The following is a 12,783-nucleotide window of genomic DNA, read 5'->3' on the forward strand; positions in this document are numbered from 1 at the left end:
TAAGAGAACATTTTACTCTGAACATTATGTTCCCAGCACAACATTTTATAACTTTTAGCACATTATCATTAAGTACGTGTTGTACTGATTCAGGTTCCAAACCTTCAAACATCAATAGCTACGTTTTAATTGATATGTGTCAGATAACCACATATACTCCAGATGTTCTGTACATGGCTGAAGCTTGGATTTGTATGTTGTTTTGACTGCATTACCATTTAAAAAAAACGTAATTCTAACAGCAATGCATCTCTAGGAAATACATAAAACATTCTGGGAACATTTCCAGATTTTTGCCTCTATAGAACTCTGTAAGTGCATAGAAATGTTTTTGCATTAGTTGGACATGCTTTGTAGCGATGGCCATCAAGCTGGTTTTATTCACCTGACAGCTCTGCTGTACAATGAAAACCTGAAGGCTCAGCCATTTTTCTTGCACTATTAGCTCTCCGAGATTTATTTACAAAGAACAACGCACTGTCCTGTTGGAAACCTGATGCTAGAAAAGCATATACTGGGAAATTCAGTGCTAATTCAGCAAATATTTTAAACATTTACACCTCAGTCTCAGAATTGTGTTTACCACTGCAGTTATCCTAAACCCTGGGCCAGCAGTCTGAAACTCAACCGCATTACCACAGTATATATTCTAGTGAGTAACTTTCCATCCGCTGATGCACAGTCCAATATCTGGAACCCCACACCATAGCAATATGATGTCATAGTCAGGTCAAACTTTCACTGGACAATAATGTTGTTAATCCTGGTTCATTCTGGATGTCCTTGTTGCATGTATTAACTAGGCATAGTTATTGCTAAAGAAATGGAGAGACGTCGGTGTTGCTGATCAGTGGTAACATCTCATCCCTGCAGCCGTCCCGTCAACTCCTGCAGTCCCGAACATGGAGACAGTGTTTAGAAAGGGAGTGGGGGTGATGAGATGTGTCTCAACAGAGTCGACTGTCATGTGCACTTTTTTAACCATTTCCAGCTCTGGATCATTCTGACTGCCTTCAGAACCTCCCAATGATGGGGTTTCAACTGCAAACTTCAGGGGTTTAAGAGCGGGGTCACCTTGAAGGTGCTGTTTTAGAAGAACAGAGTTTAGACACTTTTGCAGTGCAGGTGGCAGAACATGCTGTTTTACTCCCAAGTTCTCCACCTAATTTACCACCAAACTGTAGGAATGAGGTGCAAGCTGCTGAAGGACCAGGCCTCAGCAGCAGTAATGAGTCCATCTCTTTTGATAAGTATGCTCAAAGTAAATCCATGGGAGAGTCTGGAGCAATTGATTTTTTTTTTTTTTTCGTGAGACGTAATGATACATATTTCAGTGCACCAAACAAAAAACGTGATTCATCAAAGGCAGATTATTCAGCCGGGGAGTGAAAGGGGGCTTTGTAATTAAACCGCCCGAAAAGGATGCAGCCTACTTTTACCAAGAAATGCTCAGTGATATCACTTCCCCATTTCCCATCTACCATCTCCTCCACCGCTAATGATACCACCTCAGTGGGATGGCCACCTGACAGCGCACAGAATCCAAACTAATAGAAGAAAAACCATGCTGTGTTTAATCTCCTGTCTAGATGTACACATGAAAAAAAGAAAGAAAGAAAACAATTCTGTATTCTGCATCAAGATATGTCATCCTTAAAAAAAATTCAGGGAATAAAACTTATTTTCAAACTTTCACTTACTTTAAATAGGGCCTGTGGCACAACGTTATTTTGTGGAAGAGGTCTGTGGGACCTCCTATGCATGCCTGTTTATTGCATTATTGCAACTGTCATTGATTTTTGTGCGAGGCAGAGGCAGGAGGTTTTTATTTTCCACACTCACAGACACTGACAGCAGCAGACAAGACACATGAGGCAGGCTTACATACGTGCAAATGTAATTAGGACAATCAGTGAGACCAGGAAAGGAACGTGCAACACAATCAGGGTCAGAAGTTCATGGGGGCGGGAGTGGCCACCAGGCGAGGGCGTGGCAGAAAACCTCAGGGATATAGATTTAGAAGCGCATTTGAAGACTCACTCCACTCGTCCGTGGACCCAGCACCATAACGTGACATGTCTATTAAACAACTTAACTCCAGTTTGAGAAGCAAATTTCTCAGGTGGAATAGTCATCGCATCCGGAGCATTCACAGCAGTAATGAAATCTGTCAGCTACAGGGCTAATGAAGATGAGAACTGGAAGAGGAAAAAATCCAAAATAAACTTTAGAACCCCATGAAATCAGAGTTATTTTCTAAGTATCTTTGTATCCCAGCAATGCAGGTTGTGTTCTAAATGTCCAGAGAAACTCCCCCCTCATTTGATGCGCCTTCCTTCCTTATTTCTTTCATCTAATTGGCAAAATATTACTTTTCACAACTTACCGCCATCAACAACATCAGCTGCTCAGGTTGTCTCTCAAGCATCTGTGAAATATAATCAGTTTCTAGGCAGTTGCACGTCCTCACCTGCCCATCCAAGGACACACACACACACACACACACACAAATGCATATGGTGCCGTTAGTCATTGCAATGCATTACAAATGTCATTCTGCAGTCATTAGCAACATAAACAAATTAATGGCATTCCTCCTCTTTAGGAAGCCAACAGCAATCCAAGCCACCAAGGAGCTCATGATGCAATTTATAACAATAACCGTCCAGCCCAAACTGAATCCAGCAGCCCCTGGTATAAAGTTGCACTGTGACACCACTTTACCTGCCTCTTCCAAATCGTAAGTGACGAAGCCCCGACCCGTCTGTCATTTATTAATTACAGCGATGTACCTCTTCAAGTCGCTCCTGTGACATTTGTCCCCAGCATTTTGCCATCAATTAGATCAATGGATGGATTCATTCTGAAAGGAGACAGGCACCTCGGGAAGATTTATCCGGGAGGAGGCCTAACTGGAAAAGACGTGCCTTGATGAGAGCTCCCACCATTCCCAACTTCCCGTCTTCCCCTCTCATTGCTTACGTTCCTGCCAGGTTTTATTGTCATGTGGAGTCACTTGGAGAAGAGCATCGGGTTTCCTTCTCTATGTAAACCATCCATCACAAATGCCAATGTAAATGTAATTTGACAAATTATTTGATGGCTGAGGTTTTGTTCCATGGAAGATCAGGAACAAATAGCCCCCCCCCTCTTTTTTTTAGCACAGTTTCATTTCACAGTTATTACACTGCGGGGAATCCATCATCATGTTCATTTTAGATTTTCGTGTCATGCTCTCTTACTAAATTGTGGAGATAGATAAGGAGATGTTGGTGCTGAAGAAGTACAGGGACTCATTTAATAAAAAAATACATTTTTTGAAAGCTACCAGATGGTGAATACTTCTCAACATTTTACCTTTTATACGTCATCTCTGCAGAACTTCTAGATTGCAGAAAAACTGTTATTGGTAAATGTATTTATTTTACGGTGGAGCCATTAAACATACAGTATAGATCATTATAATAGATCTACTCTATATTTACTTTGTTTATTAAACTCACTCCCATAATGCATTGGCCACCCAGCTTTGCCATGAGGATAGGAATTGAAACCACTGGTCCCGGGCATCTGAAATTGTGGCCTTTTGTTGTGTTAGTACACAGTTTTATTATTTTGTTTTATATTCTGTCATCATCGTAAGATTTCTTACCCTGCCCGCCTGAAAAGTCCGGCACTGTAAATAAAAGCCTTCCCCGGTTAGCCCCAACGCCATTCATCTTCTGCCCTAACAAATTCCCTTTGCAGGATTTTTGTCAGCAGGTTATTTAGAATCTGCCCCACCATTTTTATTGGTAGTAACAGTATATTACGTCCCGATAAAGCAGGTTCAGGGACACGACCCTCATGGACAATTTCCATGCGTCATCCTGATTTGTGTTTTTTCGTATTTTTTTTATTGAGCTGTGTCTCAGGGTTTGCAACCCTCTTCTGGCAGCTTCACATTTTTTGGGCTTGCAGTTAGATGTCCTGTAATCGCTGTGTACTGTGACCCCTTGCTGTGAAATATATATTTATATGTCTCCTACATAGAAATGCAACTTTAATTCAATCTGTTTTAAGAATATTAGTAGCCAATGCTACAGCGAAGTTTGAGAAAATATATATTTCTGTGAGTTATTAGATTCTGTAACACCTCTCTGAGGTGTATCTGCTCTCTGAAACATCTTCTCTGTTTTCTTAAATCCAAACTTCATAAAACAAAACAACCTACTGACATTTTCCTGGTCTTGACATGGGTCAAAAATAAGTTAATAAAATGTGTTTGTGAACAGAGCTGGAACAAAGTTCATTGGTTTTCTCTGAGCATGAAAATAAAAGTTTGAATAAAGCTGTGTTTGTTCGATCACTGCTAATCAAATTTATCATGCAAACAAGGTTATTACAGCTTGATAAATGATATGGGGTTCCCTGCAATGATATTTATTAATTTAAGCAAATCAATTCTCATTATGTCCTATACCACAGAGCAGTAGGGGCTGGAGGTAATAGAGTGAGCTCGAAGAAGATTGCGGGTCCAGGAAAAAATTTACCTCATTTGTTTCTTTCGAAATGTGGGTCCCATGACTGGCAAAACAGCTGTCCCGTCCCCTTCCAATTCACAATTCTGCCCGGTGAGGCCATGTGGTCTGTGTGACATGTCCACCTTAATTACTGTTCAATTGGCAGAGGCAAGACACAGATCCATCACTGATTACACCAGGCGTCCCAATTTAAAAAAAGAGGAGGAAACGTATATACAGCGCAGACCTACTTAATCCACAGTGGGTAAGGAAAGTATTCAGACCCCCTTACATTTTTACTCTTTGCAGCCATCACAAATTATTTTGTTCATTAATGTACACACATAACCCAATATTGACATAAAAACTAATATTTCTTGACATTTTGCCAGATTTATTAACAAAGAAAATTTAAATACCACATGGTCTTAAGTATTCAGACCCTTTGCTGTGACATGGTTCTGTGAGATGCTGTGAGATGGTTCTACACCTTCATTTGAATCCAGCTGTGTTTGATTATACTGATTGGACGTGATGAGGAAAGCCACACCCGTCTTTCTATATAAGACCTTACAGCTCACAATGCAGGTCAGAGCAAATGAGCATCATGAGGTCCCCTGAGGAACCCCTGAAGAGTGGTAGGGTGGTAGTAGCCTAGTGGGTAACACACTCGCCTATGAACCAGAAGACCCAGGTTCAAATCCCACCTACTACCATTGTGTCCCTGAGCAAGACACTTAACCCTGAGTGTCTCCAGTAACTACTGATTGTAAGTCGCTCTGGATAAGGGTGTCTGGTAAATGCTGTAAATGTAAAAGAGCTCAGAGACTGAATTGTGGCAAGGCACAGATCTGGCCAAGGTTCCAAAAAATTTCTGGAGGGAGCACAGTGCCCTCCATAATCTTTAAATGGAATATGTTTGGGACGACCAGAACCCTTCCTATAGCTATCGGGGGGAGAAGAGCCTTAATGAGATAGGTAAAGAAGAACCCACTGTGGATGCAGTCAGCAGATGGGAGAAAATTGTAGAAAGTCAACCATCACTGCAGAACTATGGAAGAGTGGCCTGACGGAAGTCTCTCCTCAGTGCAAGACACATGAAATCCTGCATGGAGTTTGCTAAAAATCCCCTGATGGACTTCAAGATGGTGAGAAATACCATTCTCTGCTCTGATGAGACCAAGATAGATCTTTTTGGCCTCCCTAAATGGCTGTATTAGATCAAAATGGGGGCTTCTACTAAATACTGAGCAAAGAGACTGAATACTTAGGACCATGTGATATTTCAGTTTTTATTTGTTAATAAATCTGCAAAAATGTAAAACATTTTAGGAGGTCTGAATTCTTTCTGTACACAAGTGTATATGCAGTAGTATATTTGCCATATGTGAAATAGTAATTATGAATTACACACAAACAAAATGATAAAGCTTTTATTGACAAGGCCGGGATTCAAACCCTGGTCGGCTAGATCAAAGATTGATGGTGTAAGCTGTAGGCTGCCGAGCTTGAAGGGAGAGACTAAACAAAACATTTACATGGCATTGCAAAACTTGTAATGCATAAAGCATTACAAACAGCTATTGACTTCACCACAATCAAAGACCCCTTCGTTCATATCTTCATTCACTGCAATGCAAAATTATGTTTATCATACCTATGAGCTATTTTTGTACAAAGTGAAATAATAGGTGAACATGCAGATTTACCTTTACAGCATTTATTAGATGCCCTTATCCAGAGCAGGATGGTCCCCCTGGAGAAAGTCAGGGTTAAGTGTCCTGCTCAGGGACATAATGATAGTAAACTGAATTTGAACCTGGGTCTTCTGGTTATGTTTCATAGTCGAGTGACTTAACTGCTAGTCTACTACCACTATAAAATGTACAAATAGGCTGTTAAGCTGTTTATTCTATATTATTCTAAATAACACTGCAAGAGGAAGGTACTTTTTGATATGTATTTATGCACTGAGACCTATGGGCAAGATGTCAGCAGCCCCCATTTATGAATGTTTAATGCTAAATGCATTATAAACCTTTCATGGAAGGTGTGATATAAATGTTCCGTTCCTTTGGTTCTCAAACTGTAGCACCAAGGCTGGTGGTACTTGGGCTCCCTCTTGTTGTGTGACTTTAATATCGACAGTGGATGACAGTCAGTAAAAATCAATATTCATATCAGCAAATGCTTAATTTAGTTTAAAAGACCTATGCTACTGTTTGTTTTTTCTTTATACTGTAGTAATGGTGCTGTCAGAACTTTTAATAATGTTTTTTTAATAATATCCCCTCTGTGCCAGCTAATAAAACAATAAGGATTTAGAGACCCTGGCAACAGCTGGCCATTGTAATGAATACTATTCATTTCCAAAGTTAAAAACACACCAATGGGTGTGCTATATTACTCGACCCCCGTCGTTTCCCTTTTCCCGGGGCAGTGGTGGCCTAGCGGTTAAGGAAGCGTCCCTGTAATCAGAAGGTTGCCGGTTCGAATCCCGATCCGCCAAGGTGCCACTGAGCAAAGCACCGTCCCCCCACACTGCTCCCCGGGCGCCTGTCATGGTTGCCCATTGCTCACTCAGGGTGATGGGTTAAATGCAGAGGACAAATTTCACTGTGTGCACCGTGTGCTGTGCTGCTGTGTATCACATGTGACAATCACTTCACTTTTTTTTTTTTTTATCATAACTATTAGTGCATCTATAGGTTTCTGTTTTCTTTCTTTGAACTAATTATGTCACAATAATGACAGAAATAAGGACACTCTACTAATAAAAAAATGTATTATTTAATGTCTGGGGCAGTAGCTTTGATGCTTATAAGGCTCAGCCAGGGACAAGACACTTGATCAGTGAGGCAAAAAAGAGCTGATAACAGCAGAAACATCTTAGCTGAGGTCGAAAGATGCATCTTGGGAAATGGGGAAATGGGCAGATTGAGAGATGAGAAAACACTCGTTCTTTATGTCTGCTTGATAGCCCCCTGCTTTTGCTAGGGTCAAGATGAAACATGCTTGTGCCTCAGTAGAGGTCTCGGTCCCCTCACCATGCCCGTCCTGATTAATGCTGCTGCTGTAGCTGTGATTTATAAACTGTGCACACATTCCCAGAGTCTTCAGAACGGAACGTGTTGGTGGAAGATGCCGGTTCAAAGAACAGTTTGTCCCAATAACCTGAATTCACTAATGAGCACAATTACTTATATAGGCGGTGCAATTAATTGCTGAAAGTGTTTTCATTGTTCTCTGTCCCTCGATCCTGAACGTTCTAATTGTTTTGATGGATAGAAAAGTCCTGTGAAAGAGCAACTTCGTTGTTAAGAGAGAAGTTTGCTGCCACCTAGCGTTGAAAACTACACATTTGCAAAGTTCTAATTCTGGGACATTTTAAGTGTTTCTATCTATCTTGAAATACTCCTGAAATTAGATGTAATCTGCTGATATTTTGTCCAATATTTAAGTTTTTTTTTTTATTATGGTAGGATTTAAAATATACTCAGAATATACTCAGCATGCTGAATGTAACCAGGACTGGTAATGTAATTATAGGCAGAAGCCACAGGGTGGCGTCACACAGCCACAAACAAACTTTCATGGAAGGAGGAAAAGGGTTGCAAAATATACTCTGGGGCATGATAGTATGAAGATTTATAGTTGTGCTATGAATTCAAGCCTGATGTTTTAATGCCAAATATTAGTAAATTGTTTTGTTAATTTGATCCACAGTTTATGAAAAAAATGTCATTGTATGCATTTCAACCACTTACTCAGCAGTACAGACTGGAAACAATGCATTTCCCCTCCAAATAGCTTATTTGGCTTGTAAAAAACAGATTCCCCAACAACAACATGGGGCCATTTTCTGCTTTCAGATCATGCGTGGTCTCTGATGACCCCGTGGTCTGTGTGTAGACTATTGGACTAACGTAGGACTTTACCAATCGCAGATACTGATTGAGAGAGGCACGTGTTCTCCTGGCCACTCAGTTCCCCCATTCTATCCAGGTCAGTGGTGATGAACAACACCCTACGCATCCTCAGGAGCTTGGGAGGGCGGGGGCGGGTGGAGGCGGTGGGTGAGCCGAAAGGGCTTTTTGATGGAGCACCAGTAGCACCTCGTCGCTGCTGTGCGACTCCGGCACCATCCCTCACGACCTAACGCCGTTCAATGGGATGTGTTACGCACGTACAGAGCAGGAAGAGGCCATGAAGAAAAAAAGGAGGGGGGGGGGGGCACAGAAAATCCTGTCAGATGAGCTGAATTATGAGCCTAGGTCATCTGAAGATTGCATTTCAGCAGCAGGGGGGGGGGTGAAGGGTAGGGCGACCACAGAATCCGATTTGGGTGGGGGGTGGGGGGGGTGGTCTCCATCTGGTTGTACATACTTTTTGAAAATGTAAGGATTTTGTGTCCCACCCCACTGTTTACAGTGGACACACGCTGGCCTGTGCTCGCTAATCCCCCCACATGTTAGCACGCTGAACAATTAGCAAGAAATTCTTCTTTTTCTTTAAAAAAGGGGCCAGTTCATGGAGTCCAGAGCATTCCCGGCCTAACGAAGGGCTCAGAGTTGCTGAGTCTGAGCGATATAGATGGTAATGGGCAGATTATTGGCACGCGGTGGAGTCCAGAGGCCCAGACCCGAGTTGAAGCACGCGCAGGGTGAGGGGGGTGCTCTGCCTCTGTGCATCGTTTTCTACATGCTTTTTTTTGTTGTTGTTGTTGTTGAAGGGGCTAGACAAAGCTCCCCACTGCACCCCTCCCTCCCTCCCTCCCTCCATCCCTCCCTCCGCTCTGCTCCTCTTGCCTCGCCGCTCAGTGCCAGCTAAAAATACTTCCTTTTCAGGCCCGCGCGGGGCTGCCTTTGATCTGCGGGCCACTCCGGGTCCTGTGCGTCAGCAATGACGTCAATCAAGTCAGAGAGGGGCTCCTGCTGTAGGCGGAGAGGATTGTGGGTGGGCTGTCTGCAGCCGGCATGAATGAAGGAAGCCAGCGCTGCCTATCAATGTGGCGGCCCCGAGATCTGCTCCCACAGCATATTTGTTTATGATGATAAGCCATCGCGCCCCTCCCGATTTCCACGTCAAACTGTGTCTGCATGTGATGGTGTGTTTGCATTTTCCACCCTCCGTATGTCACTGGGAGGTTCGGGAAGGATCTATGGATGCATGTGTGTGAATGTGATAGAGGTGCAGCGGGGGAGAGAAAGAGAAAGAGAGAAAGAGAGAGAGAGAGATCTTCCTCAGAGGAGATCCTTGCTCCCTCGTACGTAGGTAGAGTTCCCCCATTAAAATGCCGTGGGGGAGCTCTGTGTTTATGCAGAGGAGTGTTGGAGACTGCGGGGGTGGGGGAAAGAGGAAAGCACTGTTCCAATGCAGCAAGAAGGATAACGAAGGGAGAATTATCCGCCTGCAGGAACGAAGCCCCCGTACAAATCACACAGGAAGTGACACGTCCATAGCAAAGCAGACGAGAAACAAGTGAGCATCTGACTCACTCACTACCCATAACTAGTTAGTCCTACTCAGTGAAGTGATTGTCATTGTGTTACACAGCAGCACAGCACACAGTGACACAGTGAAATGTGTCCTCAGCTTTTAACCATCACCCTTGGTGAGCAGTGGGCAGCCATGACAGGCGCCCGGGGAGCAGTGTGTGGGGACGGTGCTTTGCTCAGTGGCAACTCAGTGGCACCTTGGCGGATCGGGATTCGAACCGGCAACCTTCTGATTAAGCTTCCTTAACCACTAGGCCACCACTGCCCACCACCACTGCCATCCCAGGACGATGGGGAATAAGCCGGAGAACCCAGAGGAAACCCACACCAACACGGGGAGAGCAAGCCATCTCCACAACCTTGCAAACAAGCAAGTTGCAGCCTTTGACCTCCAGCTGCATCTCACCTATCTATGTCAATGTCAAGGAGACCAGTAGCTGGGGGCATCAAAGACCCTGTTAGTCATGACTACGTGACTTTTTTTTCCCCGCCTGAACAGGACACTTAAACTTAGACTCTGGTGAGGTTTCAGGAAGTGCACAGTCAGTGTGAGCTGGAGGGCCTTAGTCATGTAGGCTGAGGACGCCATTAGCATGTCTTATTGTGATTCGCAAGTCCTCGCCCATCGCGCGCACGTCTAAAGTTAGCCCGGGCAAGCGCATGCACACACACATGCGCAGGCACGCGCGCACGCGCACACATGCCGTTACTTGGCAACAACACAGTTACCAAGAGACTGATTGCAAAGGAGGTCGGTTTCCATGGCAACGGCTGTGGCTGAGTCATCCGCAGTGCAGCATGTTCTTGGATTGGCAAGTCGATCAGGTTTGAAACTCATGAGTAAAGTATTAGGCAGTGTGAACCCGAAAACGACAGTGTCGTATCACACACCAAAATGCCGCCGTCACTCAAACGTGCATCGAACACTTAACATCTCGAAGGCAGACACCCCTTCCATCTCTCGCTTCCATGCAGTAGTAATTGCTATGTCATAAAGAGGAAGCCATCCATGGTGGTTGAAGGGGCTGAAAGAGATGCGGCCATGGCCGTGGCCAGCTGTGGGAGAATACGGCACAATACGGCTGTGATGACGGACTCTCCAGTGCTGAGCGAATGCTGCCCGCAGTTTTGATGGCTTGAAAACAGAAAGTAGAACGCAGTGGCGTGGCCGTTAAACGGCGAGACAGATTTTCCTGCGCGACCACAAGTCTACCATTGCTTAAAGGCATTTGACTGGCAAAAAGCTGGGAGCTGCGAGGCCCAGGTGCGAGCGTCCCCCGCACGCGCCCCTGCAACTTTGCATCATTCTGCATAATCCTGCTGCCTCGCACAGGTTTGTGACAAAATTAGATAACCGAGTGGCGGTGAAGTGCTGCGCGGGGTGACGTTGAGCAAAAGCATTTACCGAACGAGGCATTAACATGTTCCTGTTTACTGAAGCTGCTTTTCCTCTCGCTGCTTATTAGGCTATGAAAGGGTATTTTTAAAACAATAATTGAACTCGTTCTGAGGCATGTGGAAAACCACGGCTCACCCACTCACTTTTACTGACGCACCATAAACCCTAACACTCTAACCCAAATGCAAGCACATATTTATGGGAATAACCCAATCTGCCATTAAAGTGTGTGTGTGTGTGTGTGTTTTATGTGTCTGTGCATGTGTGTGTTGACGCACAAGCTGACAGGGAGCCGTGTCTGCTGGTTTGCTGACTGTGAGGGAATCCTTTGTATGGCATAAAGTAATGGCTATTGTGAGAGAGGTGCCAGCCACAGCGAGGGGAAAGAGAGAAAGGGGTGGGGCTGGGGAAAAAAACTGAGCCATAAGAGCAATAATGATAGTAATAATAACAGTAACAACAATAAAATGTATACATATAATTTCAAATATCATTTGAAACTATTAGGCAAGCAGTGGAATTAAGCGTTGTTTTTAAATCTCTAGATCCCCACAGCATTGTGGGGAATGGTCGCTGTGGCATCGTGCATTATTGATTGGATGCACTTTGCCTCCCAACCCCCCCTCCAAAAGAAAAAAACTTCATTATTTATGCTAAGGGTCTAGGAGTAGGACTCCAATAGGCATATAGGATTTCTCTTCATTTGTTGTGCTGTTCGGCCCAGCAAGGCCTGGGGTAGGTGGTAGGGAGAGAGAGAGAGAGAGAGAGAGAGGGAGGGAGAACAGACGGCATGAGCTATAAATAGCTCTGTAGCTCTCAGGCACTTTGTGGAGGCTGTCACAGGATGCGCGCTGAATGCCGAACGAGTAAAGGTAGCCCTGAAGAATTCCACTTCACACTGCCGTGACCAAAAACAGACACAGGCAAACACACGGGGGGAGAAGGACATGCCAAGGAGACCGAATCTGTCTAAAGGACTGGTGCTCCTTGCCGGTTTTTAGTAGCTCTGTGCTGTGGGAGGTGATGCCGTGCATCGAAGACATGTTATGTAATGGCCTCTGAAATGAGCGTCAGGTCCATCATATGGCTGAACGCAGTGGTACTGGGCCTGATGCCCACACAGGACACATCTCCACAATTCTTTTGCTTGTTATATTGTCAGCACGAGGAAATATTCTAATTCCCTATTCGATTACTTAATGCATTCTCTATCTATTAATCCACTCTTCTCTATTCTCTGTCTTCTGTTTAGTAATGATGTTATAACTCTAACTGTATTTACATTTAAACTGTTAGTGCTTCGGACGAATACCTTTCATACATGAATTTTGCAGATTACTTCTTAGAACATGCACATTACACTATAATAATAATAATAATAATA

Source organism: Denticeps clupeoides, chromosome 7, assembly GCF_900700375.1.
Source record: "Denticeps clupeoides chromosome 7, fDenClu1.1, whole genome shotgun sequence".
Classification (NCBI taxonomy): Eukaryota; Metazoa; Chordata; class Actinopteri; order Clupeiformes; family Denticipitidae; genus Denticeps; species Denticeps clupeoides.